This window comes from Prionailurus viverrinus, chromosome D4 (genome assembly GCF_022837055.1).
Source record: "Prionailurus viverrinus isolate Anna chromosome D4, UM_Priviv_1.0, whole genome shotgun sequence".
Taxonomy (NCBI): Eukaryota; Metazoa; Chordata; class Mammalia; order Carnivora; family Felidae; genus Prionailurus; species Prionailurus viverrinus.
Window position 1 is genome coordinate 75,531,932 of NC_062573.1, and position 25,211 is coordinate 75,557,142.

General features: G+C 42.3%; 1 protein-coding gene across 3 annotated transcripts in view; it reads right to left on the reverse strand.

Moving 5' to 3' along the window:
- MAMDC2 (MAM domain containing 2) overlaps positions 1-25,211 on the reverse strand; it is a 301,858-nt gene that overhangs the window by 163,630 nt on the left and 113,017 nt on the right. For all 3 annotated transcript variants that reach the window (XM_047831030.1, XM_047831029.1, XM_047831032.1), the window contains exon 4: positions 11,746-11,865. The gene's annotated coding sequence lies outside the window, so the exon portion shown is untranslated. The remainder of the gene's footprint in view (positions 1-11,745; positions 11,866-25,211) is intronic.

Genomic DNA, 25,211 nt, shown 5'->3' on the forward strand with positions numbered 1-25,211 from the left:
TGCACTGGGGTTGTGATGGGTGACTGATTATATACCTTCAAGTTGGGAGGGGGTTAGGGAGAGTGTAATCTGTAAGGAATTTTGGAAGCAAGGTTTCCAGGACCTCGAGGGAATAGGTGTTGTGAGGAAAAGGTCACTTATTACTGTCTAATAAAACCTTGGTCATGAGACCCTTTCGATGTAGATCAGTGGGCCATATGCTTGGAGGATGATTGCTAACATGTATCTTGGGGGGTAGAGATAAAGGAAGTCTCCAAAGTCACTTTTATATGTTAAAGGAGACTTATAGAATTCTGGAGGTCGGGCTAATGTTAAGCTAAGGTTGCCTTTTACCCTCAGCGAAGTGTCACCATTGAGGCAGCTGAGCTCCTAGAGGAAGGTCACTCTGCCTATCTCAAGGACCTGTCAGTGGGCTGTAAGCTGTAAGGAAATTTAATTGTTTCTTTTGCCTTTGTTTCCCCATATCACCAACAACTAGGACATTAAAAAGAGTAACATAGGGGCGCCTGGGTGGCGCAGTGGGTTAAGCGTCCGACTTCAGCCAGGTCACGATCTCGCGGTCCGTGAGTTCGAGCCCCGCATCAGGCTCTGGGCTGATGGCTCGGAGCCTGGAGCCTGTTTCCGATTCTGTGTCTCCCTCTCTCTGCCCCTCTCCTGTTCATGCTCTGTCTCTCTCTGTCCCCAAAATAAATAAACGTTAAAAAAAAAAAATTAAAAAAAAAAGAGTAACATAGAAAATAGTTTCAGGATTAAAATAGAACCTTCATTTGATGATACTTGAGGTGGAGCAAACAAGATGGAGGGGAAGATATGGAGAGGCTTCTTACAGATGATGTTTCTAGAGGCTAAAGGAAATGATCTTGGTCCCTGGCTATAGCCTGAAGGGCAAGTTTGTCTGTGTCCAATAAAAGTGTCTTCTGGAAAAAAAGAAAAGAAAAAAGAAAACAAAAGAAAAGAGAAAAAAGAAAAAAAGAAAGAAAAAAAAAACATCACCACCAACAACAGAGAGAAACTTTTAAATGAGACATCTTGTTTCCAAACTGCTGGAAGCCCCTATAACTCCTCCTCAACAGAAAAGGGTGCTTTTCTCATTACACATTTTACAACTTGATATTCACATTTATTTTATATTTATTTTGTTATGGGAAAGCTTTACTTAGTCACTCACCCATAGCAGGTTCAAATTAGATCTCTGAATATCCAACTCATGGGACTCAGGATTTTTCTCACGTTTTGGTGGGACGGACGGGGATGTTCCATGGGAAACTGGTTCCCTCACTCCTAGGCTTCCTTCCAAAACCAGGCAATAGAACTGAAAGGGCTCCTTTCACTCAAGCTGTGGGAATGCCCTGCAGTGGGGGCTGCCTTCTGCATCTCTGCTGGGTTTCCATGTTGGGTCAGACATCACCACATTCCTCCAGAAGGGAGTAGCTTCTCTGTAGGTGGCATCTGCCTGGGTCCCCACCAGACTCCCGGGTCTATTAATGCTTGTGTTCCACGTTTTCCCTTCAAAGTTCAATTTCCTTCTCTTTGAAATAGATCCTTTAGGAACTTTTCTCAGCTAAGATCTATGAGAGGTCAATTTGCTCAGTCTTTGAAAGCATCAGTCAAAACATTAGCTCAGTTGGATATAGGTTTCTAGATTAATGTTCTGGGTGAAGACAGTGGATTGGACACGCTCATCCAAATTTGGCTTCTCTAGAACCCATTGAAAGACTATAACAAATAGTCATTCTGTAGAAATGTATAAGCCTTTAAGCCTACAGAGAATGGGAAAGGAGACAGCAAACTTTTGAAAGCTAGAAAGAAAGTGGATAAAGAAAAAATGATCTAGCAGATGGAAGTCAGGTTGGTGGCTCAGTTTATTCTACAATGTCATCAAGAGTCCAGGAGATAGTGATACTGGATAATATTAGAAACGAGGAAGAAGAGGGTAGCCAAAAATGAGGATCAAAAAAGGTGTTTGAGAAGCACTAGCTATAATCAATGCTATTGGATGACTTCTTGTCTCCTAACCAGGAAAGCCGGTGGCATAGTCCCAGTCTGAACTGAAAGGCCTGATAAACCAGGGGAGACAATAGTGTCAGTTCTGGTCCAAATCTAAAGGCCTGAGAAGGATGAGCTCGATGGTCTGAGGGCAGGAGAAGACAGATGGCCGAGCTGAGGCAGAGAGTAAATGAGCCCTTCTATTTTTTTGTTCTATGCAGGTCCTTAAGGGTAATGGACAAATTGGTTTGTATTCGCAGGTGGGGGGGGGGGGGGGGGGTCTTCTTTACTAGGTCAGCTGATTCAAATGCTAATCTCTAATCTCTTCCAGAGACAATCTCTCAGACACACCCAGAAATCTTTTTTTTACCAGCTATCTGAGCATCTCTTAGCCCAGTCAAATTGACACATTAAACTAACCATCACACCATTCTAGCAAAAGAGTGGAAAAGGCAGAACAGAAGTAGGCTGGATTGGGAAGGCACAGACTGGGTTAAGAGCAGAAGTTCCACCCCGAAGCCAGGGTGAATAAATGAATGTGTAGACCCTGAAAGCGGAGACCCTGCCTCCAAGCCCTGATCACCCACTTGGCTTCCAGAACAGTTATGACCAGACTTTTTCTCTCCAGGCAGAAGAATGAGAATGGAAAGGTCATCTCCAAGGAATCTGACCAGATATAGATGAAAAATGTAAACATAGTGGTATTAAGGTTTCCGCCAACAGATAGCCCAGCTATATCACCCTCCAATGCAACTTATTCAGATCTTCCAGTTAGCTTTTTATCCACAATTAAACATGAGCAGACACCTAAATATCACCAAACAGCTAAAGAATGCCTCTAATATACAAGATAAAGATCAAACAAACAAGCCACTAACAAAAAAAACAACTTCAAAGCAAAATAAACCACGAAAGGAAAACTTCAAAATAAAACAATTATTAAAATCTTCAGAGAGATAAGCCATCGTGCTGAATCCCAGAAACAACTTCAGGATGCTATTTAAAAAGGAACATTCAGGGAACACAAAAGATCTCTTAGAAATTAAAACCATGAGAGCAGAACTGAAACACTCAATGAGAAAGGTTGGAGGTTCAAGTGAACCTTTTGGGTCATTCTAAAAAAAAGTAGAGCATAAAGCAAAGAAAAAAAATAGAAGAAAATAATAGTATTTTATATTTTATTATAATAAAATATTATAAGGGTATAAATTTATATTTCTATATTTGAATTTTCAACAGAAAATATAAAAGCTTATATTTTATTGCAAAACATTGTATCAAATAGTCTAATAAGGCAACATCTAAATAATAGGAGTTTCCGGGTGCCTGGCTGGCTCAGTCTGTAGAGTATGCGACTCTTGATCTTGGGGGTCATGCATTCTAGCCCCATGTTGGGCATAGAGACTACTTTAAAAAAAGAAAAAAGAAAAGAAGAAAACATGAATAATGGGAGTTTCAGAAGAAGAGACCAGAGAAAATGAATGAGGGGGAAAAAAATTAAAGAATTAATTTAAGGAAATTTCCTGAATTCAAATACATGAGTTTGTAGGTTGAAAGGCTCATTAAGTACTCAGAACAATGGATGAAAATGGGCACACACCAAGTCATATCACTGTGAAATATCAAAACAATGGGGACAACAAAGAACACATTAAACACTTTCAGAGGGCAAAAACAAGTCACAATCACTCAAGAGCAAGTCATACATACACGTGTAATGCAAACATTGATGATTGATCTAAACCAAATTATACTATTACTATATTAAAAGGATGAGGGTCTGGGAAATACAGAAGTGTATGGTGGGTGTGGAAGGAAAGGAAATAATTCCTATCTTCTGATAGGGAAGCAATTATTCCATTATCCTCTGGCCTCTGTTGATGTTATTGAGAAGTTTATTGACACTATAGTTGCTCCTTTGCAGGTAATCTATATTCTCTGGCTACTTGTAGGTTTTATTCTTTGTCTTTGGTGTCCTGTAGTTTCTCGGGGGTTTCCAACAATCTCAGTGAAGGTTTAAGGGGGCTCATCTGGATCCTTTAGGAATCAGTGTACAGCATTACGATTGTATGCTAGGCTAGTTAATATCCCTGCACACAAAAATTATATCCATAAAGATAAATGATAGGAGACACAATAAGAGCCTTTGGATGAAGTGCAAATATATAAAATTCTGAAAGGACACTATGGGTTTTGCCCAGGAAATGTAATAGATTGCTGAGTGGAACATGAGCTACTGTCCACAGCTAAAAGATAAAGAGATAAATGTGTCCCAGATTTGAGAGAAAAATGAAACCAGTTGGGGCCAGGGAATTCTTCCAGGGATTATTAAGAAGTGGCCAAATGGGCTCTGTAACCCCCAGTCTTCACCCCAGACTATGCCCCATACTCCCTTCCACGTCCAGTTGGTATATGAGAAAACTATGGAGAGAAAGGACAATCCTATGAGTTGGGTGTTGCTGGGGAAGGATGAGTACCATGACTTTTCCCTCCTCTCCCCTTGGGAGAAATGGGAAGGTGCTGTTTTCCAAATCCCTTTAACATGAAATGGGGTCCAGACATCATTCTGAAAGACGTAGAGTGTTTTATTGACACTTTATTCCTTAGTTCGGTTCTGTCTATACAGTGCACTTGCTGATCTGTGTCCTATACCCATGTGTGCAGGGGGAAAGAAATGGAAAGAGATGACAGGGAAGAGAGAAGGCAAGAGTTTAACAGTCTGTACTCTCACTACTTGGTGGGACAAAGCTGTGTAAGTTGCCTGTGGGTCCATAAGAAGCCAGGCTTGAGTTGACTTGCTTGCACTCAACCCAAGAGAGTAACCCATCAAGCAAGGACTCCAGCAGCTGGAGACCATGGGGCATTCCACCATGTACCAAAGCAGGGGGCAGTGGTAAAGATCAAGTCTGATTGGATCACCCAGGTCAGGAGGTGGATCAAGTTGATATGGGTATGAAGTGCTGGACCCAAGACCCCCAGATAAAAACAGGGCCCCCAAACAGCTGTACCTTCAGTAACTAGCATGGTAGATAACGTGAACTCAGAGAGGTAGGAATGTGAACTAGTTTGATTTTCGTTCACTTGCTGCCTTCAACTATGATTCACTGAGTAAAAAAAGCTTTACTCAGCTTTTCTTCAGTGATGTCTCACGTACATTCCATTCTGGTCACTTGGACATACAGAAAAGTCCACCACCAGAGAGCCAGTGTGTAGACACATGCCACAGAAAGCAGAATGCCATCTGAGAGGGGACCACAATGGCACCAGTTAAGTAAACGTTCTTTCTGTACTTCATCCATCCTTCCTGCCCCTGCTCTGCAAGAATCAAGACTAGAGGAAAAAGAGAAAAGAAAGAGTGAACATGTAGACCATGCCCATTCCCCACTCCAAGGCCCCCAGGAAGAAGCCTCACTGGTGGTATGGGGCAGGGTGAAGACAAGTATTCAACTGGATATGAAATTGAAATTGTAAACTAGATTGGATTGGACTCTTTGGTTGGAGAAATAGGCTTGAAAATCAGCTGCCGGGAACAACACCCACAATTATACCACAGAAATGGCTTGCTGAGGATATGCTACCATCAGCCTAGACATTGGGAACTTGACTGCATTAGACCTACTGCAATTGTTAATGCCTCCCTAAAGTCAGATTCCATTGCCATCACCCAAGCCAACAAAATGGAAACATTGAAAAGAGCTTATATCTTTTCTTGGTCATGTAAGAATTTAAGTCTTGCATAGATGCATCTGATTAATGGAGTCTGGGTCACATAATTTTATTCTAGCCGAAAAGGAAGCTGGGGATTTGAGTTCTGAGCTCTGTACTGAAGAGGCAGAACTTACAACATGGCAATTCTCCGTATTCAGAAAAGCTTTTCAGAAGATGGTAAGTCATTGTAATGTGACAAATGTCTACCATAGCAAATACTGTTTAAGATGTACTTGATTAACCACTCATACCCATTAGTATGGCTATTATCAAAAAAATCAAAATAACAAGAGTTGGTGAGGATGTAGAGAAATAGGAACACTTGTTGATACGAATATAAAATGGCACAGCTGCTACAGAAAACAAAATGGCAGTTCCTCAAAATGGAAACAGAATCACCATATGATCCAGCAACTTGACTTCTAGGTGTTTGTGCAGAAGATTTGAAAGTAGGGACTTGAGATATTTTTACATCAATATTCATAGAAGCATTATCCTCCATCAATAGATGAATGGAGAAATAAAACGTGGTATGTCCACAAAATACAATATTATTTAGCTTCAAAAAGAAATGCAATTATGGTACATTCTATAACATGGATAAACATTATGCTAAGTTAAGTAAGCCAGACTCAAAAGGACAAATATTGCATGATTCCACTTAGGTGAGGTACTTAAAGTAGTCAAATCCATAGAGACAAAAACGGAATAAGGGTTGCCAGGGACTAGGGGTTGAGGGAAATGGGGAATTAGGGCTTAGTAGATACGAAAGTTCAATTTGGGGTGAAAATTCTGGAAATGGGTGGTGGTAATGATTGTACAATACTGTGAATGTACTTAATGCCGCTGAAATGTACACTTACAAGTGGCTAACAATGGTAAATTTTATTTATGTATATTTTACCATAATGAAAAATAGAACTGATGAATAGTTTTGGAAATCAACATGAAATCGAGCAGATAATTTACTTCATTACCCCCATATTTTAGGATTTAATCAGCAGATAAGGTTAAAAAGAGGAAATAAAGAGTGACTTCCATTGTATCTTTTGTGTGAGACTCCTTCCTCAGTCACACTCTGGCTGCACCAATATTATGATGTATGAGAACTGAGTGTTAGGACTTACACCCGTAAGAGCTGAAATAACACAGTGATCCTCTTACAGCCAGTGGTCAGTGCAGGATATTGAAAAACTGGTCAGGTTAACTCTCCTCTGTGTTCAACTGTCCCCATTTTGGTAGGAGTCTGCAACTCTGATAGTCCTTGAGCAGAGAGAAAAAGATTTAAATGAAGAATAGCAAAATGTGGGGGCGCCTGGGTGCCTCAGTCGGTTGAGCATCCAATTTTGTCTCAGGTCATTATCTCACGGTCTATGAGTTTGAGCCCCACGTGGGGCTCTTTGCTTACAGTTCAGAGCTGGAGCCTGCTTCGGATTCTGTGCCTCCCTCTCTCTCTGCCCCTCCCCCACTCACTCTCTGTCTCTCTCTGTCTCAAAAACAAATAAACAGTAAAAAAATAATTTAAACAAAAGAATGGCAAAATGTGCACATATGAACAATGAAAATACCAAAAGCTAGTTTTATTTTGCAAAAGGTTTTCAGACTCATTTTCTCGAGCTTTAAAGAAAAAACAATTATTAGCAAATGCATAAATCAAGGAGAGAGTAACGGAATGATAATTAGCATGGGAAGTTGGAGCCAAATATTCCCTGATCTCCAATTGACCTTGAGCAAATCACTTACGCTCTCTGCTCTTCAGCTTTCCCTGAGTCTACAAGGACAATCATAGCCTCACAGAGGGGTTGGGAAATTCCCTGAATTCACTGTTGTCAAGTAAATCCATGGCACGCAGACACCCTGGGAAGACATTTTGTTCCTTTCAAATTTGTAGAAATTCTATAAAAGCAGTATATTGAGCAGGAATCATCAAGTATTCATTTGGGGAACATAAAGTGCTCCAAATAAGATAGGAACTTTATATACAACCGTAGTTTTCTTTGTTATGGCTTTCAGAAGTCAAAACACATTGGTTGTCAGTTGCACTGCAATCCACGCTGTCTCTGGCCTCTTGTTGTCCTGATGACTTTGCTGCACCAAACGCTCAGGACAGAAAGTAGTTCAGTGAAGGGGCAGGAGGGCCAGGCTTTTCCTGTCTTGCCAGCGCTCTTGTTTTTGCTTCCTGACCTTGTTCATCCCTGAATCCAAATATACACTCCCGAGAACCTCTCAAGTGCATGATTTAGGAAGACTGTTTTGGAGTTGAAGCAAGCTATCTTGGTTCTTTAAATACATTAACTTTTAAGAGGAAGATAATAAATCTATCAGGAGGACTTTTAGGCTTAAATTCTTTTTCAAGGATCCAAAGTTAATTAAGAGGACAAATACACTAAAGAAAATGACCTTTTCCGTATCAGTTAAAAATACACGGTCATTAGTGAATCACGTTATAGGCAAGAAAAGACAATGAGCGGTTCTAGTTGAGGCCAGCATTTCACTTAAGATCATGGAGTGGCAGGCAGTGTAGCTTATGTTCTAAGTAGTAAAAATAGCTTTACAAAGCCATCCTTTAAAACCAGACGTGAGCGTGAAAAATAAATGAATACACTTTAAAGCAATAAGCTTTCACTTAGACTTTGGGGTCATATTACTGATTTATCTTGCCTGTGTCAGCTAAAGATAATTTAAAAATATTAGTCAGAAAGAAAGAATTATGGTGCTGACTACATCTAACTACATCCTTTCTTGTAGTTAGGTGGCTTTTTATTATATTACCCCGTTGAAGGGAAACTGTTTACACTGATGACAAACCAAAACAAATTCAGCCTTAGTGGGTGGGGGGAGGATGCTATTTTTCTTGAGCAAAAATATATTATAATGTGCTGACAAATTAAAAACAACTATTCTGAGTAATGAATGCATTAGGAAACACCAGACCAAAGGGATTGGAACGGTAATGACATAAAGGAAACACCCTGATTTTTTTCCCCCTAAAAACTCGGCTAAAGTTCCAAGTAGTTTTCATTCAACACTTCCAAATATCTTTCAACAGTGTCACTCCAAAAATGAAATGAGGGCAAACAAAGAGACATCTGAATGCCCAGTCTGTTTCTGTTAGAAATGCATGGTTAATTTGCGTAATTAACAAGTCTCTGTCCATTAAGTCCAACTGCCTCCAGCCTTGCCTGGCGGTAGGGGAAGGAACTTTGTGCCAGGAGCTGCAGTGGTAATATGACTCTACTCTGGTTTCAAGAGCGTGGGGTTTGGCATCTGACTGCCTGGGTTCCAATCCCAGCTCCACTACTTACCAGCTCTGTGACTTGAGACAACTTCCTTAACCTCTCTGAATCCCAATTTCTTCTGTAAATGAGAGACAGTAACAGTCACTCTCTCCCAGGATATAATAAGATGATGTATCTGAGGCACTGTGAGTGCAGGCCTAATACATAATAAACATTCAATGAATCTTAACTATCTTCTTATTTTTGCTACAAGCTTGGATGATTTAACAACTCCAGAGTGCATAGCTCAACTCACTATTCAAAGATTACTTAGGCAGAAGGGTGCCCTTACTTAGAAACAAATGAAAAATTTAGTAGAAGTCAATGATTTCTTCCAGATGCCCAGGCTACTCTCTTGTATCAATCAGAATCACGGAGAACCATATAATTCCAGAATAAGGAGAAGAAACCATGATGTGGTCCTTAGCCTGGACAAAGAAGTTTCACAGAGGGAGAGAATATGGCAGAGACCATACTGCATTGGTCTTCAAATCAGAAAGTACCTGGATTCAGTTTCTTGCTTGGTCACTATATATAGTGCAGGCTGGCCTCCGAAAGGTGTGTCTAGTTCTTAACCTCTGTATTCCTGAATGTGAGCTTATTTGGAAACAAGGTCTTTGCAGATGTAATTAAATTAAGGCTCTTGAGACGAGATCATCATATACGTAAGGGTAGGCTCTAAACTCAATGATGAGTATCCTTATAAAAGAAAAGGAGAAGACAGACACACCCAGAGGGGAAGCCCACAGGAGGATGGAGGCAGAGTCTGGAGTGACATGTCTACAAGACAAGGAAGTGCCAAGGAATGTGGGGGGCCACCAGGAGCTAGGAGACAGGCATGGAGTGGATTTTCTTTCTGAGCCTCAAGAATGAACCAACCCTGCTGACCTTGATTTTGGACTTCAGGTCTCCAGAAAATGGTGGAAGAATAAATTCCTATTGTTTTAAGTCACCTGGTTATAGGAATTTGTTACAGCAGACCAACAGTCAGTAAGTGAGAAAGTCAGGGCACCTGCCTGAGGACTAATGAGATTACGTGTACAAAGGCACCAGGACATAATAGGTGGTCTATGAATATTAGTTGAAAACATTCTCTCTTTATCTTCACAACAACCCAGTTTTGTAAAATAACTAGTATCTTCATTTCATTATTTTTTAATTTTTTAAAGTTTATTTATTCATTTTAAGAGAGAAGAGTGGGGGAGGGACAGAGAAAGGGAGAGAGAGAATCCCAAGCAGGCTCTGCGTACTGTCAGGGCAGAAGCCCGACTCGGGGCTCGAACACGCATGAACTGTGAGTTCACGACCTGACCCAAAACAAAGAGTCGAATGCTTAACTGACTGAGCCACCCATGTGCCCCATCTTCATTGTCTGCTGAGGAAACAGATTCTCTTAAAAGCTGACCAACCAGCCTAAGGCCAGGTGAGCAAATAGCGGGTTTTCTGGTTCCAGTGCTTGGACCTTCTCAACCACACCACTTTGTCCTCTCTCTTGCTTACATGATCTTGCCATAAATCTCTTCCACTTACTACATCATGTCACTGTAACTGACTGCATGCTGTGTATCTATGAAATAAGATATTACCTGAAGGAAGGGTGGAGACAGTAAAAGCAGAGTCTAAGAAAAGTACACAAAGTCCAAAAGGCAGATATGTTATTAAGAATTAATAGGGGACGCCTGGGTGGCTCAGTCGGTTGAGCATCTGACTCTGGATTTCGGCTCAGGTCATGATCCCAGGGTCGTGGAATCGAGCCCCTAGTTGGCCTCCATGCTGAGGATGGAACCTGCTTAAGATTCTTTCTCTCTCCCATGGTTTCTCTCCTGTGCACACACACACGTACGCTCTCTCTTCTCAAATAATACTAATAATAAAAGAATTAATAAGTCAAAGTTTTTTTTCTAACTTATAAATCTTTTGGGTTCATTAATAACCCTATAACAGTGTTGAATTGTTTAATGTTCTTACAGCCTGAGACTGAGTTAGAACTGCTACGGTAAGGTAGTTAGTAGGTACACTTGAATAAGTTAATTATACCCTAAAAAGCTCTTTCTCTATCTACCGCCCATGGTTGTTGTGAGATTTACTATGCCATCAAAAGTGGCACTCAGGCAACCTAATGAAATTCACTATTTATGCCTATAATCGTGGCAGTGGTATTTCAAGGCCATCTCATTAGTGGAAGTATTTGTAGTCAACCTATTTGGGATGCCCTTGGAAGAGAAATATGCCAAGCATGTCAAAAGGGCATCATTCCCTTTCAGAACAGGGTTTATTTTTAATCAAAATGTTAGAGTAAGTACCAACACTAGATTAGTGTAACTGTTTCATTCCCCCCTCCCCCCCCCCCCGAAAACCATAGAGAAGTCAGGTCACTTAGGAATTTGCCAAGTGTAGTGAGAAATTATGCAAACTTGTAGGGTTCTGAACTTGAGAGAGAATAAACATTCTGGAGAAATTAGAAGCAAAGATTATTGTCTCTCTTTTTCTCCCTGGTAGTTTCAATTAGTTAATACAGTATCATCCACAAAACTGTTTAGCTGTATTACTAAAGCTTAACTAAAAAATGAGGATTTATGAAGTATTTGCCCCAGACACGTCCCATGGCTTCTGAAGGTAATGCTCAGGACCGTGAGTTAGAAAGCCCATTCCTGGGACTGTGGTAATGACAGGGGATTCAGATGAAGATCCCAGTAAACACGACATCTTACTCTTTTCCTGTGGCATAACCCACTGACATGTTTGGCGTCTACCAAGCCCAATGCTGGCTTACCTCCTCAAAACACTAGAACTTGGTCTTCATTCTTGTGTCCTGGCTGAGGGCTTCAGTTCTCTCTTCTACCATTTACTTCTGGGAAGCAGCCAATCATTCCTTAGGCTGAGGTTTCTTCATCTGTGAAAGGGGATGATGGGAGTAACTATCTCATACAGCTATTAAAGGGACTGAATTGAGGAAAGCCACATAAAGCACTTAGAATTTGGGCTGACACACATGTTCACTCCCGTCATGCCCAACATTGGCTGTAGAAGGGGTGTGCTAGGCACCAGTATGCAGTGATGGAGAAGACAGCTCCCCGGGACATCTCACGGTCCAGCCGAGGAGCAGACGTGAGAGTAACTCATTTTACCACTCTAACTGAGGCCTGCCAAGGTAAGGGTCCTAGAAGGCTCCCTCTAACTTGCTGTGTGTGCCCCTGGGAGTCCTGAGATGCCTCAGCACTTTGCAGGACAGAGATTCCCCCTGAGCTGAATGACCTAAAACCACACACATTCAGCAACTTGGTATTGTTTTCAATGACGCTACATTGCATGGCGCTGCTACACGTAAAGGCCGGGCGCATGCCTGCGTCCCCTCCGCATGCTCTCGTGCAGGCATAGGAGATTAAACATTAGAGCTTTATTCTGTCTCCATGCACATGACAACTGCCACATCGTTTTCCGAGGCCCAGGTCAGCTGACAAAGTGTCCCAAAGGTTTTGAGTTGTCTAGCAATTCAGGTCAGGCTGGCACTTTGAGAGTTGTAATGGCTTTCCTTGGGGAGGAGTCACAGAGGATTCCCTCTTGCTTGAGAAAAAGCTAGTGTGGATATATAGCACCCATGTGCGTCTCTGAAAACTGAGAGTTTCCCTTTTTGCTTTGGTCACTGGGAAGCCTCGAGACACACTGACTCTCTGACAATAGTGACTGTACAGGACCACATGCCATTCTTTTCTCTTGTTTTGAGTTACATCTTTGCAATTTATGTAATTTCTGTGGCGTGCATTTTTGAAACAAGTTCAAATCCACTCTGGATGTAAAGGAAAAGAATAAATAGTTAGATTTCTCAAACTATGACTAAGTAACAGAGTGGGACGCTCAAAGAGTTAACACCCTTCCAAAGGGCTTTATTTACTCCCAGACAATTTATTTGCTGGAAAATTAAGCATGAAGATTCAAACTGTCAAACACCAGGGGGATATGTTTCTGGCGGGGGGTGTGGGGGATGGGGAAGAGCACCTGAGTGAAACTTATTATTGCAAAAAAAAAAACCCTAACACTCAGATATATTTTCTAGAGCAAACAGCCCATCTAGTGCTAAACTAGCTAAGGACATATTTGAAGGACAGTGGCTGTTAGAGGCCAACGGAAATTCTGAAATCAGTGAGCTGGAGCAGCTCCACCAGCCAGTCCAACTGGACAGCCACCAAGATCACTTCCAACTGAAGCTTACAGAAGACAAACTGTGACAGTGGAAAGACCTGGAAAATTAGGAGATGCACGCACACACTGAAAACAAACCAATAACTCTATAGTGTTTGCACAAGGAAGCTACTTTTAGGAATTTTTTTAAAGACTTTTTTTTAAATGTTTTATTTATTTTTGAGAGAGAGAGAGAGTGAGCAGGGGAAGGGCAGAGAGAGAGAGAGAGACTCAGAATCCGAAGCAGGCTCCAGGTTCTGAGCTGTCAGCACAGAGCCCGACGTGGGGCTCGAACTCACAAACTGTGAGATCATGACCTGAGCTGAAGTTGGATGCTTAACCGACTGAGCCACCCAGGCGCCCCGTTTAAAGATTTTTTTCAAAGTTTATTTACTTAAGAGTGAGAGAGTGAGCATGCTCGTGTGTGTATGTGAGCAGGGGAGGGCAGACAGAGGAAGAGAAAAAACCCCAAGCAGGCTCTGTGCTGTCAGTGCAGAGCCTGAGGTGGGGCTCAATCTCAGGAACCACAAGATCATGACCTGAGCCAAAATCAAAAGTCAGACACTTAACCAACTGAGCCACCCAGGCTCCCTAAAGTAAGCTGTCTAAATGGACAGTTTACTCCAGAATTACTGCTGAGATAAGCGTGAAATTCCAGTTGATCCCTGTGATCAGAGAGAGTTATTTGTATCAAAGGACTCACCAAAGTGAGGAGGACCTGAGGTGACAGTATTATATAGATCCATAGAGATACAACAATACAAACCATTCGTACAGCCACCCATGCACATGGCTCTATTTCTGCTAGTATGTTGCATATATATGAGCTCCTTCGCCCCTGCCAAGAAACAGGGTTTAGGTTTTGTCATTTCTGCTGTCAGGAGGTATAGAAGTTCACTAACTCGCTCAATACACACGAGTGTCAATGGCAGCTAGGCTTCCGGCTCAGGTCTGGGCATCTTCCCTCTAGATTGTGCAATGTCTACGTGGCTATGTGAGCGAGGCAGGAGGAGGTAGAAGGAAGACATGGAGGCCACTGGGGAAGAATGCATTTGAAAAAGCATGCTTTGTTGGCAGCAAAAGATCAATTCTACGCCACCTTTCTCTTTCTCTACTTACAGCCTTGACGAAAACTCTATACGATCTAGTTTTGATGCTCGCCTGAAAAGATGTCTTTGTCTGCTTGCCTAGGAAAGGTATGTTTTCATCAGAGACAATTCTAATGCCTGTGCACTGAGGGATCCTGTTCTTGACTCGCACAAGTTACAGGCGATGCCTGCATGATGCCTTATCAGGAGGAAAAGCTCACAATCCACTCAAGAACAGGAATTTAGTTAGCTGCATGACAAAACTTCTGGGTTTTGGAAACATCTGGATGTCTGACATTGAGAGACACAGCCTGAGCCTCACTTGCTATTTTGCTTGGTACATGCCCCTGCATGAATCATACCAGAGCTAAAACCAGGGGGCAAGAGAAGACAAAGCAACACAAGCCTGAAGAAAGCCAGAGTCTCTCCACCATCAGTTACAATGGGGGTGGGGCTTTACGGACTTCAGTTGGGACCTAAAGTTTGGGTCTGAGACCACAGTGAGGGTGGGGGCCAGAGGTGCCCACTGAAAGAGAGGTGATCAGGGAGGAAGTGGATGAATGCCATCTCAGAGGAGCAGAAGTGGGAGGAGAGTGCAGAATTCGGAGCCAAGAATTACAGACAAGAAGCAAAAGCAGGTTGGGATGAAAGGTGGGAGGGATGGATCCTGAAGGCCAGCAGGGTACAGACGTGGCTAGAGAAGGCACTGTCTGTTACTCAGTGAAATAATGCATGTGGAACTTCTTTCATTCAGGCTGAGGAACAGAGAGGTTTCAGCACATGTGTTACTCATACGAAAAAATGTTCTTGCTAAAAATTGATATTAGTAATCAGCTTTCCTTCTGGCATTTGCTTTTCAGTGGGAACAGGAAATGAACAAAATATGGCCTGTATAAGATGAGAAAAAGGCTATGAACAGGATTTTCTCTAATTTATAATCAATAACTTAAAATCAACAATAGTAGCAGCAGCTAACACTTATGGGAACGTGCCAGGCTTTATAGGCATGATTTCTTTCCATTCTTGCAATAACTCCAGGAGGTAGTGCTGGTATCATCCCCATTTGACAGATGAGGAAACTGAGGCTGAGGAAACTGAGAGGTTGAATAACTTACCTACCACCCATAGCCAGAACCCTTTCTGACTAGAAGTTTCTGTATTCTTAGGCAGTAATGTCTCTGACATTGGTCATAGCAACATTTTTCTAGATATGTCTCCTGAGAAAGGGAAACAAAAGCAAAAATAAACCATTGGGACTACATCAAAATAAAAAGGCTTCTTCGCAGTGAAGGAAAGATCAACAAAACTAAAAGGCAACCTACTGAATTAGAGGAGAAGATATTTGCAAATGACATAACGTGTTAATATCCAAAATATATAAAGAACTTACACAGCTCAACACCCCCAAAACAAATAATCCAATTTTAAAAAGGAGGAGAAGACATGAACAGACATGTCTCCTAAGAAGACATCCAGATGGCCAAGAGACATGAAAAGATGCTCAACATTACTCATCATTAGGGAAATGCAAATCGAAACTACAATGAGATATCATCTCACACCCGTTAGCATGGCTAAAATAAAACACAAGAAACAACAAGTGTTGGTGAGGATGTGGAGAAAAAGGGACCCTTGTGCACTGTTGGGAGGAATGCAAGCTGGTGCAGCCACTGTGGAGAACAACATGGAAGTTCCTCATAAAGGTAAAAATAGAAATACCCTATGATTCAGTAATCCTGCTACTGGGTATTTATCCACAAAATGTAAGCAGACTAATTCAAAGCGATACACGTACCCCTAGGTTTTATAGTAGCAACATTCACAGTAGCGAATTATGGAAGCAGCCCAAGTGTCCACTGAGAGATGAACAGATAAAGAAGACAAGGGTGCATGTATACAATAGAATTACTCAGCCATAAAAATGAATGAAATCTTGCCATGGATGGAGCTAGAGAGTATCGTGCTAAACAAAATAAGTCGGTCAGAGAAAGACAAGTACCATATGATGTCACTCACATGTGGAATTTAAGAAACAAAATAAATGAGGGGGGGGGAAGAGAGACAGAGGCAACCATGAAACAGATTCTTAACTAGAGAGAACACACTGGGGGTTATCAGAAGGGGGGTAGGTGGGCAAACAGGTAAAAGGGGTGATGGGAATTAAAGAGTGCACTTGTTGTGATGACCACCAGGTGATGTATGGAAGTGAGGAAGCACACCATACCCTACACCTGAAACTAATGTAACATTGTGTGGTAACTATATTGGAATTAAAATTAAAAGAAGATTGTGTGCTCTTAAATCACTAGTGTTCACACTCCCTAGATTATGGTTTCAGAGCCCTTTCACGTACAGTACTGCGTTTGGTCTTTTCAGAAACTCTGGGAGCCTGCCTCGTCTCCAACCTCGGCTTTGCCGCTTCCTAGCAGTGCTACCTTAGTTCTCTTAAATGCTCTAAACTGAGGTTTTACCCTCTGGAAAGGGAGGATAATGATGGTGTCCAGCCACCCATGGGGCTGTACTGAGGAATAGACGCACTCATGGCCACAGAGCTGTGCCCCTCTGTTGGTGGGCATAGAAGGGGTTGGCATGACTACGGACAGATAACAAAGGGAAGCTCAGGGATGTGGAGGGGCTCACTCAAGACCCGCTGCCAGGAAAGTGCAGAGCTGGGAGCTAAACCCACATCGTCTGGTGGGAAATGTATCCTTTCCCCTGAAAATTCTTGTCCCCACATTGTTCATGACACCGCTTCATGGCGGTTAAGTGTGGCTTGCTTTCCCAAGGGATCCTGGCAGCTGCTGTCACAAGCAGCCTCTGGTGCAGGTGCATTAGCTCACTGAGAACATCTGGATGCTCTTCATGGCAGCTTTGAAAGGAAATTTTCCCCATTCTGTTGGCATGACTGCACAGCAGGTTTGGAAAAGTGCAATTCGGAGCGCTTCTGCTGCTGATTCCCCTAAACAAGGACATGTGTTTGGCATGTTGCCTGAAGGCCCGATGGTGTGTGTTGAACTACAGGCTATGTTGTGGTTGAAATGATGAGGATTTAAGTGCTGATACCTGTCCCAGTGATATATGGGAGGATATGTTCCTATTCAGTATAATGGTTTGGAGGAGACAGCAGGGAGGGAGGAAGTGGGGGGGGGGAGTTGAGAGAAACAGAGAAGGAAAGGTTGAGAAGGAAAAGAATTCTCAGATAAAGAAAGAGAACACAAACCAAATTTCTTCCAAAGGATTTATAATGAGCTTGTTTATGAGTCATCTGCATCTGAAAGTGAGCCCATTTCCTTCATGTTGGAATCCAGGGGTAAACAAAATGGTAACATAAGCACTGTTTGCCACTTACATCAACCTTTTCACTCCTGGTCTGCCTTCTGAAGCCCCTTCTCCCTGTCCTCGCTTGCACTTGTCCAACCCCACCTCCTGGCACAGGACTCCTCTTTTCCTGTGCTTCATTCTCCATCCAAATGCAACTGATCACAACTCAGGGGGGGGGGGGGGAAGCAAACTGAGTGGGATGAATTCACAGTCAGTTGTTAATAACGGATGGCCTTCCCGAGGTACTCATGGTTTAAGAATCATTACACTCTACGTGGTAAAGGGGGGGAAAGTTTTCATCAGGTTCTGCACCAGTGTATCTTCACCAAAGCAAATAATTACATTGATTTCAAAATCCCAACCTCAATACATATTTAATCACCAATATTTATTGACGACCTACAGTGGGACAGATGCTGTGCTGGAGATTAACTGGGGAGGGAGAAAGAATCCATGTTGCCATGACAGTTAAAGGACTGACAGCTTTCACTAGGGGAGTAAGTCAGTCACCCAGGCTGCCCTGTCTTGTTGGTCCACTGCTCTGTGAATGTCAGAGGAAGAAGAGGCGGAGGAAGGGGAAGAGGAGGAGGAAGACTCCAAGGTCAATAAGGCAAGGCTTCTAGCTGTTTGTCAGAGATGCCTCCATTCCAACTGGCTTTATGCTCCATTACCTGTCTGTCCCCAGAGGAATTTGAGTTTACTACCCTGGTCGAGGAAGATATTCTTATAATACATATTAGTACCAAGATTATTTTATAATATTAAAATTTTTTGTTAAAATATCAAATTAAGTGGCCAAACTTAAAAGTACAAAATTGAAAAATGGGCTTCCTGAGACCATAAAGGTAACAAAAAGGTGGCCTTTGGGGGTCCATTTGTTCTATCTTCACCTGCTAAAATACATACACTATATTTTAGGAGACCTAGATTCTAGCTCTCACTCTGTATTACTTACAAGCTGTGTTACCTCAGACAAGTTACTTCACCTCTCTGAGCTTGTTTCCTTATTGATAAGAAGAGAGGATTGGATTTGATAATCTTCAAAGTCTCTTCAGTCAAATACTGTTCTAATGCTATGATTCTTCACCGATCTCACAGACTTCAGTGAGATTTTAATAAAGGAACTTGGCATAGTTCACTGGTTACATGACTCAGGAATCCATCTCAAAGAAACACAAAATAAAGGTTGTCAGAAAAAAACAGCAGACTTTCATTTCCTGGGTTAATGCTTCCTCTAGGACCAAAGAATGTCCATGTATTAATTCTAATGACAAAGATGGGAAGTATAGAAGAGTAAAAATCAATGAAAAGCATAGTGGATCATACATAGGATACTTCTACAGGTAAAGATGTATGTGTGGTCAGTGTTTTTTGAAACCAAAAAGGAAACCCCAAGTTCAAAAGAATTTTAAAAGTTATTCTTTGTGTTTCAGATCCCAAGATCTCCAAAGAAAAATATGGCACGTTTCATCAGACTGCATTAACAGCTCCCCAAGAGGACTTTTCCCTTTTTGCAGCTTAAGACTAGGGTTCAGTCTTAGGTGCTGACCACAGAAAGGGGGAATCAGTCTACCACTCCATGCCTTGCTAGAGGGTGGTGAGGCTATGGCCAGGAGAAAGACTCAGAAGTTTCTTTGAAGTGCATGTCTGTTTCAAGGGAAAAAGGAATGGTAAGCATGCTGGGTGAAGTTTACAGGTGACATGTCCCAAATGGCAAAGTGAACTGGTGACGAGACAGTACAGGAAACCACAGCTGGTAAACTGGTCGTAAATGGACCAGTGCTTGACCCCCAGGTGTTGGCCGGCTCAGTGTCCATCACCTCTCCATAGAGCCATCAGTGGCCCATGCATGGAGGAAAGAGAGTGAAAGGAATAGTTAGGTTCACCAAATACTAGCTAGAATGTTAGAACCAGAAGAAAAATCTGGAGGCTTCCTAGTCGCATGCTCTCATCACACAGACGAGGAAATGAGACCCAACGAGGAAAAGTGACTTGGCTAAGGTCAAGCAGCTCTCCACTGGCATAACTGACTCTAGAACCCAGCTCTTCAGACTCCCAGTCAAATTTACTTTTCAGCACAGCAGATCTGTAGGTTGAAAATACTCATGAGTGACCAAACATCCCAGAGCTTTCCTGCATGTGGACAGTACAATACTACCCCACTGACATCAACCTGAGTAATATACCGATGGTATTGATAATTCACTCTTTCCTTCCTCAGCAGACTCCTGGTCTAAGGAAAGTTATTATAATTCACTGCTATGAGACTCAAGGTTTAATTTGTCATATTTACTCCTGCTTTATCCCTAAAATGTCTGGGCTGGGAGTTGAGTCCTGGAGACAGTTGCAAAACTAAACCAATGCAGGTTATATACTGATGGGGGCCATGTGTGACTAGGGATGGCAAAAGTTACTACCAGGGCAGGAAGGGTACTTTCGTCATGGCCATGGGTCCACTGGGCAAGAGGACCGAATTGAGGCCCCCCCCCCAAGCTGGTTCTGAGACCAATAGGATGTGGTCACTGATATGGAGAACAAAGGCAAAAGAAAAAATTTACATTTCCTTACAACTTGCAGCCCATTGACAACTCCTTGAGACAGGCAGAGTGACCTTCTTCAAGAGTTCAGCTGCCTTGATGTTAAAACTTTAGCTTAACATTAGCCCAGGTTCCAGGATCCTGTAAGTCTCCTTAACATATAAAAATTCCTTTGGAAACATCTTTTATCTCTACCCCCAATCATCCTCAGGCATGTGGCCCACTGATATATATCAGAAGGGTCTCATGACTAAGGTTTTACCAGACAGTAGTAAATGACCTTTTCCTAACAACACCTATCCTCTCAAGGTCTTGGAAACCTTGCTTCCAAATTCCTTAGGAACTCAAGCTCTCCCTAACCCTCTCTCAACTTGAAAGTGTACAATCAGTCACTCCTCACAACCCCAGTGCAGTTCTTTCTGCCCATGGGCTTTAACAAAGCCACCCTCTTTGCACCAAAGACACATCAAGAATTCTTTCTTGACTGTTGACTCCCAAACCCCAACATTTTCACATCAGCCACCACCTCAGTTTAGGTCTCAATCAATTCCTAAGTGACCTTGGAAAGGTCTATGGAAATCCCAACAGTCCAAGCTACGAGAATGATATTGGCCACAGCTACAATGAAGTTCAGTCCTAACACATTCAAATATTCATCCTCCCTTTCTCCCCACCTTTTCATTGCTGTCCATCCCCACCTCCAAAATATCTCTGCCTTGACAAATAGATTTTCCCTATTTGCAGTAGAAAAAAAAAAAGGAGGCCTCTGTCATATGACAAGGGGTCCACGTCAACTTTCACTACCTGACCGACCCAGTTTGACCAGTTAGGTCCCATCTGGGTCCTCATTCTGGGCGTGTTGTTGCATGTTCTCAGACAAATCAATCTCTCAAGGTCTCCGTTTCCTCATCTATAAAACAGACTAGATCACTCCAGTTCCCTCACTATAAAATTCCCAAGATTTGGCAACAGTTTTCTGATCTCACAAAGTGCAAAGAAACTTGCCATTGTTTATTGGATGTATAAGACTGTAAACAGAATGAAAGATAAAGTTGCATGTTTTTAAAAAGTTAATTCGTCCTTGCAATAATGTATCCTGAACAATTTTACTTTATTCTACCCTCACTATCAATGACATGAGGACACGGGAAACGTCTGAAGTTCTGGTCGAAAACCTGAAAGCAACAAAATCTCGCACAGAGTGAGATCGATCAGCAGATGTAGGTCCTTCGACACAGACAAAACCTGAATGAGATTAAAACCAAGACGGGCCAGTTCTGCAACACAGAGCACATCAGGGGACCATCATGGGTGTCAGAGGTTTCTATTGTTGGACCTCTACTCATCTATCTATCTATTCATCTTTCCATTTATTCTTTTATTTTTCTGACAACTTAAAGTAGCTTATCAAAGTGATTAAGCAACCTCCCAAAATGTTCAAACACGTCTTTGCTATGAAGACATGTTACTAGGGGTTACAAGTAGCAGCGAAAAACATTGCAACACTAGGTGTGGAGACTCACAAGTCAGTCCACGTTTGGAACTCCAGCCACAATAGAGTCAATAATCGAGATGAGGGGAATGTCCATAAAGAACCAGGTGCAAAAGGGAAATACTATCAAAAGTAGTCATGTGTGCATGGATATATACCGATTTCGCTTTCCAGAGACCAAGAGAGAGAGAGAAAAAAGAAAGGGCCTTAAGTTTTCCTCTCACTGCATTCACTACGCTTCTCATTAGAAATGCCAGTTCAATGTTTAATATTTGTCTTGTGCACAAACTTGTACGTCATTCTGTGGATTTGAGAAATTTAAAAATATATAGGCTAGAAAACAGCTAGATTCACATTTCAGCACAAATGTAAAGTTCAAATAATTGAGTGGTCTGGGGTTGTGCATTTCATACACACAGAGGATGGTCAATCTTGTCCCAGGCCAGGGTCATCGAGCCAAATTTCCCCCTGCATTGATCTTAGACACGTGAGCAAATGGGAAAATCCACACAGAGGCTATTTGTTCCACAAGAAGCAGCAGATGTGATACAACTTTAAAATTCTAATGATTTTACCACAACCCTGGACTTCTGGCCAGAAGAGGCAGCCTTAGAAATGCTTTTGCCTCCCTGCTTCTGCAAAGAGCCTAAAATCAGCCGTCCTGCCTCCAGTGCCAGCACACGCGCATGCACACACACACACACACACACACACACACACACACGCCATTGGAGACTGCATTTCTAGTGAGCCATTCCAATTCTGCAGCTCACTGTTGGGAAGGACTCTTTCCTCATCCGTTCCTTTCTCTCAGTTATAGTGGTATCTGCACAAGCTACTTGCACCAAGTTCAGGCTATCATGTGCTTATTAAATAAATGCCATGTGTCTAGCTTGAGAGCTTAGCAAATACCAGCCTTACCTGTGCATTACAATCACCTGGGAAGCTTTAAAAAAAATGAGCATATGCCAGCACCCAATGTCTGAGAGATTCTGATTTAATTGGTCTGGAGTGGGACTCTGGCAACGGTACTTTTAAAAATTTTTTTAAAACATTCATTTATTTTTTTGAGAGATAGAGAATGAGCGGGGAAGGGGCAGAGAGAGAGGGAGACACAGAATCTGAAGCAGGCTCCAGGCTCTGAATTGTCAGCACAGAGCCTGACGCGGGGCTTGAACCCACGAACCGCGAGATCGCGACCTGAGCTGAAGCTGGACACTTAACCGACTGAGCCACCCAGGTGCCCCAAGGCAGCAATGTTTTTAAGAGCTCCCTTGGTGTTCATAATGTGCAGCCAGGGCTGAGAGCACCCCCACCTTCAAACTAGGTACTGGAAATCCAGAAATGAACGTGGGGGGCAAGGTCTCTCCCCCTGACAGAGTATGGGTCTTTGGTGTATGTGTGACTGGCACTAACACTCCATCTTGGGTAAAGCAATCACCAGTTTGGGCTTGGCCAACATTGTATGCAACAAAAATCATTGTGGTGAGAAATACGCTCTATCCACTAGCCAAGTAAATGGCCCCGCATGGTCATTTAAAAATTTCTCTGATACGTTTCACTGAGTGTTTCTTACAGATTCAGTTTCCTCTTGTTTCCTCTCGCAGCAGAGGCCATCAGTGCAGGAAAACTGGCGGCTGCTCTCTCCTATGCAAAGCTCTCCCAGCACCTAGAGCCAGTGCAGCAACCGGCACAAGGACACAGGCCATCAATCTTGGTTCAGCCGGGGTAACCCAGCAGAGCCGATCACAAACACAACGTAAATGTTGTCACAGGAGACGTGCCTGGTGAGGCGCTTATGACTAAAGTGTTTATAAAACATTACTTCCAGTACTATTCTTAATCACATAGGAGAGATTAAAAATAGCCCCCATTATGTCTTTGTCCCCTACCCCCTTGAGCAGGAGTCAGTGATATTTTCCACCAGCTAGGTGTCTGCTTAGTCGTGGCCGGTGTAGGAAAAATCCCAGGTGTGCTATATCTGAGGGGTGCTGGTGTGCTTCTGGGACCTCCAGAGAGGAGAGAGGGTGGGTGTTTCCTGTCCCTTTTCCCCTCCGTCCTAACCACCATCATCACCACCTCCAACTTTCTCTACATGAACGGATGCCTGCCTCAGTGGCCCTGTTTGCCCTTAAGTTCTCTGCTGACTGGAATCCTACCCCCCCCCCAAGCCCAGTCTTCTTGCTCTCAGCCTGTGCCACAGAGCCATTGGCTAGTGAAAGGAAACCCCAGACTGGGGCCCAGAGTAGCAGCTTTGGGGACAAACGTTCTCAAGGCAGTCTTCCTATACTCCCCACCTCACGTTGTCCAGTCCAGACACAACTCGTACAAAGAGATCCTCTCGCAACTGGGAAAGAGATTTTTGTCTCCATCTCCGTCATCGAGGTTCATCTCTAGGGTTCATGTGGTCCAGGCCTCAGTACAACCGATGGCGCTCAATCGGAAGTGCAACTATTAAACAGTTATCCATCGGGGCACTCAGGTGGCTCAGCCAGTTAAGCGTCCGACTTCGGCCCAGGTCATGATCTCGCCATTCAGAGTTGGAGCCCCAAGTCAGGCTCTGTGCTGACAGCTCAGAGCCTGGAGCTTGTTTCAGATTCTGTGTCTCCTCTCTCTCTGTCCCTCCCCTGCTTGCACTCTGTCTCCCTCTTTCTCTCAAAAATAAACAAACTTTTATAAATAAATAAATAAATAAATAAATAAATAAATTTTTTTAAGTTATCAATCAAGTGAACTGTTAAATAGAAGACATTCTAAACTCCTGACTTGACAAATACATACTCTCAGAATGAAAATGTTTATTCTTTCCTCTGTTGCTATCGAACTGAACTCCATTTGTAGTATTTTCTAAATTTACCACGATTTCAACCTGTACTCATTCTCAATGGTATAAAAAATTAAAATGTAATTGATTCAAAGTATACAAATCTTGGAAATATTTTTTATCAAAAATTTAAGTCACATGTTCAAAAAATAAATTTGTTCATGCTTTGAACGTGTTCAAAATTATCTATTCAGAGCATGAGGCAAAATATAAATTATAACTAATGGATAGCAAAATGAGAAATTAAAAGTTTTAAAATAATGCTGAAATTATAAAATTTGCACATTTGAAACTTCTTTAAATCCTAATAAATATTTTATTTTTATTATTTTAAGTTTATTTATTTATTTTGAGAGAGAGAGAGAGAGAGCAAGTTGTGGAGGGTCAGAGAGAGAGGGGGATATAGGACCCAAAGTAAGCTCTGTGTTGACGGCAGACAGCCTGATGCGGGGTTCGAACTCACAAACCGTGAGCTCATGACCTGAGTCAAAGTCAGATGCTTAATGGACTAAACCACGCAGGTGCCCCAAATCTTAATAAATATTTTAACAAAGTTCCACATATTCAAATTTCTGGGATTCAGTATCAGTCCAGTTGGTGAGGCAAAGGATCAGCATCACACATCACATATGTGATGCTTACATCTTCATGCCTAGAAATTTAACAGAAATAGTAATTTTTTTTTACTGTTTCTAATCATTTTTCAGCTGCCATGTGCAATCGTTACAAATACTACAGTAATTTCTGTCTATCTCTGGTACAACACAAAGAAAATAAACATTTCACACTACTAGCAAA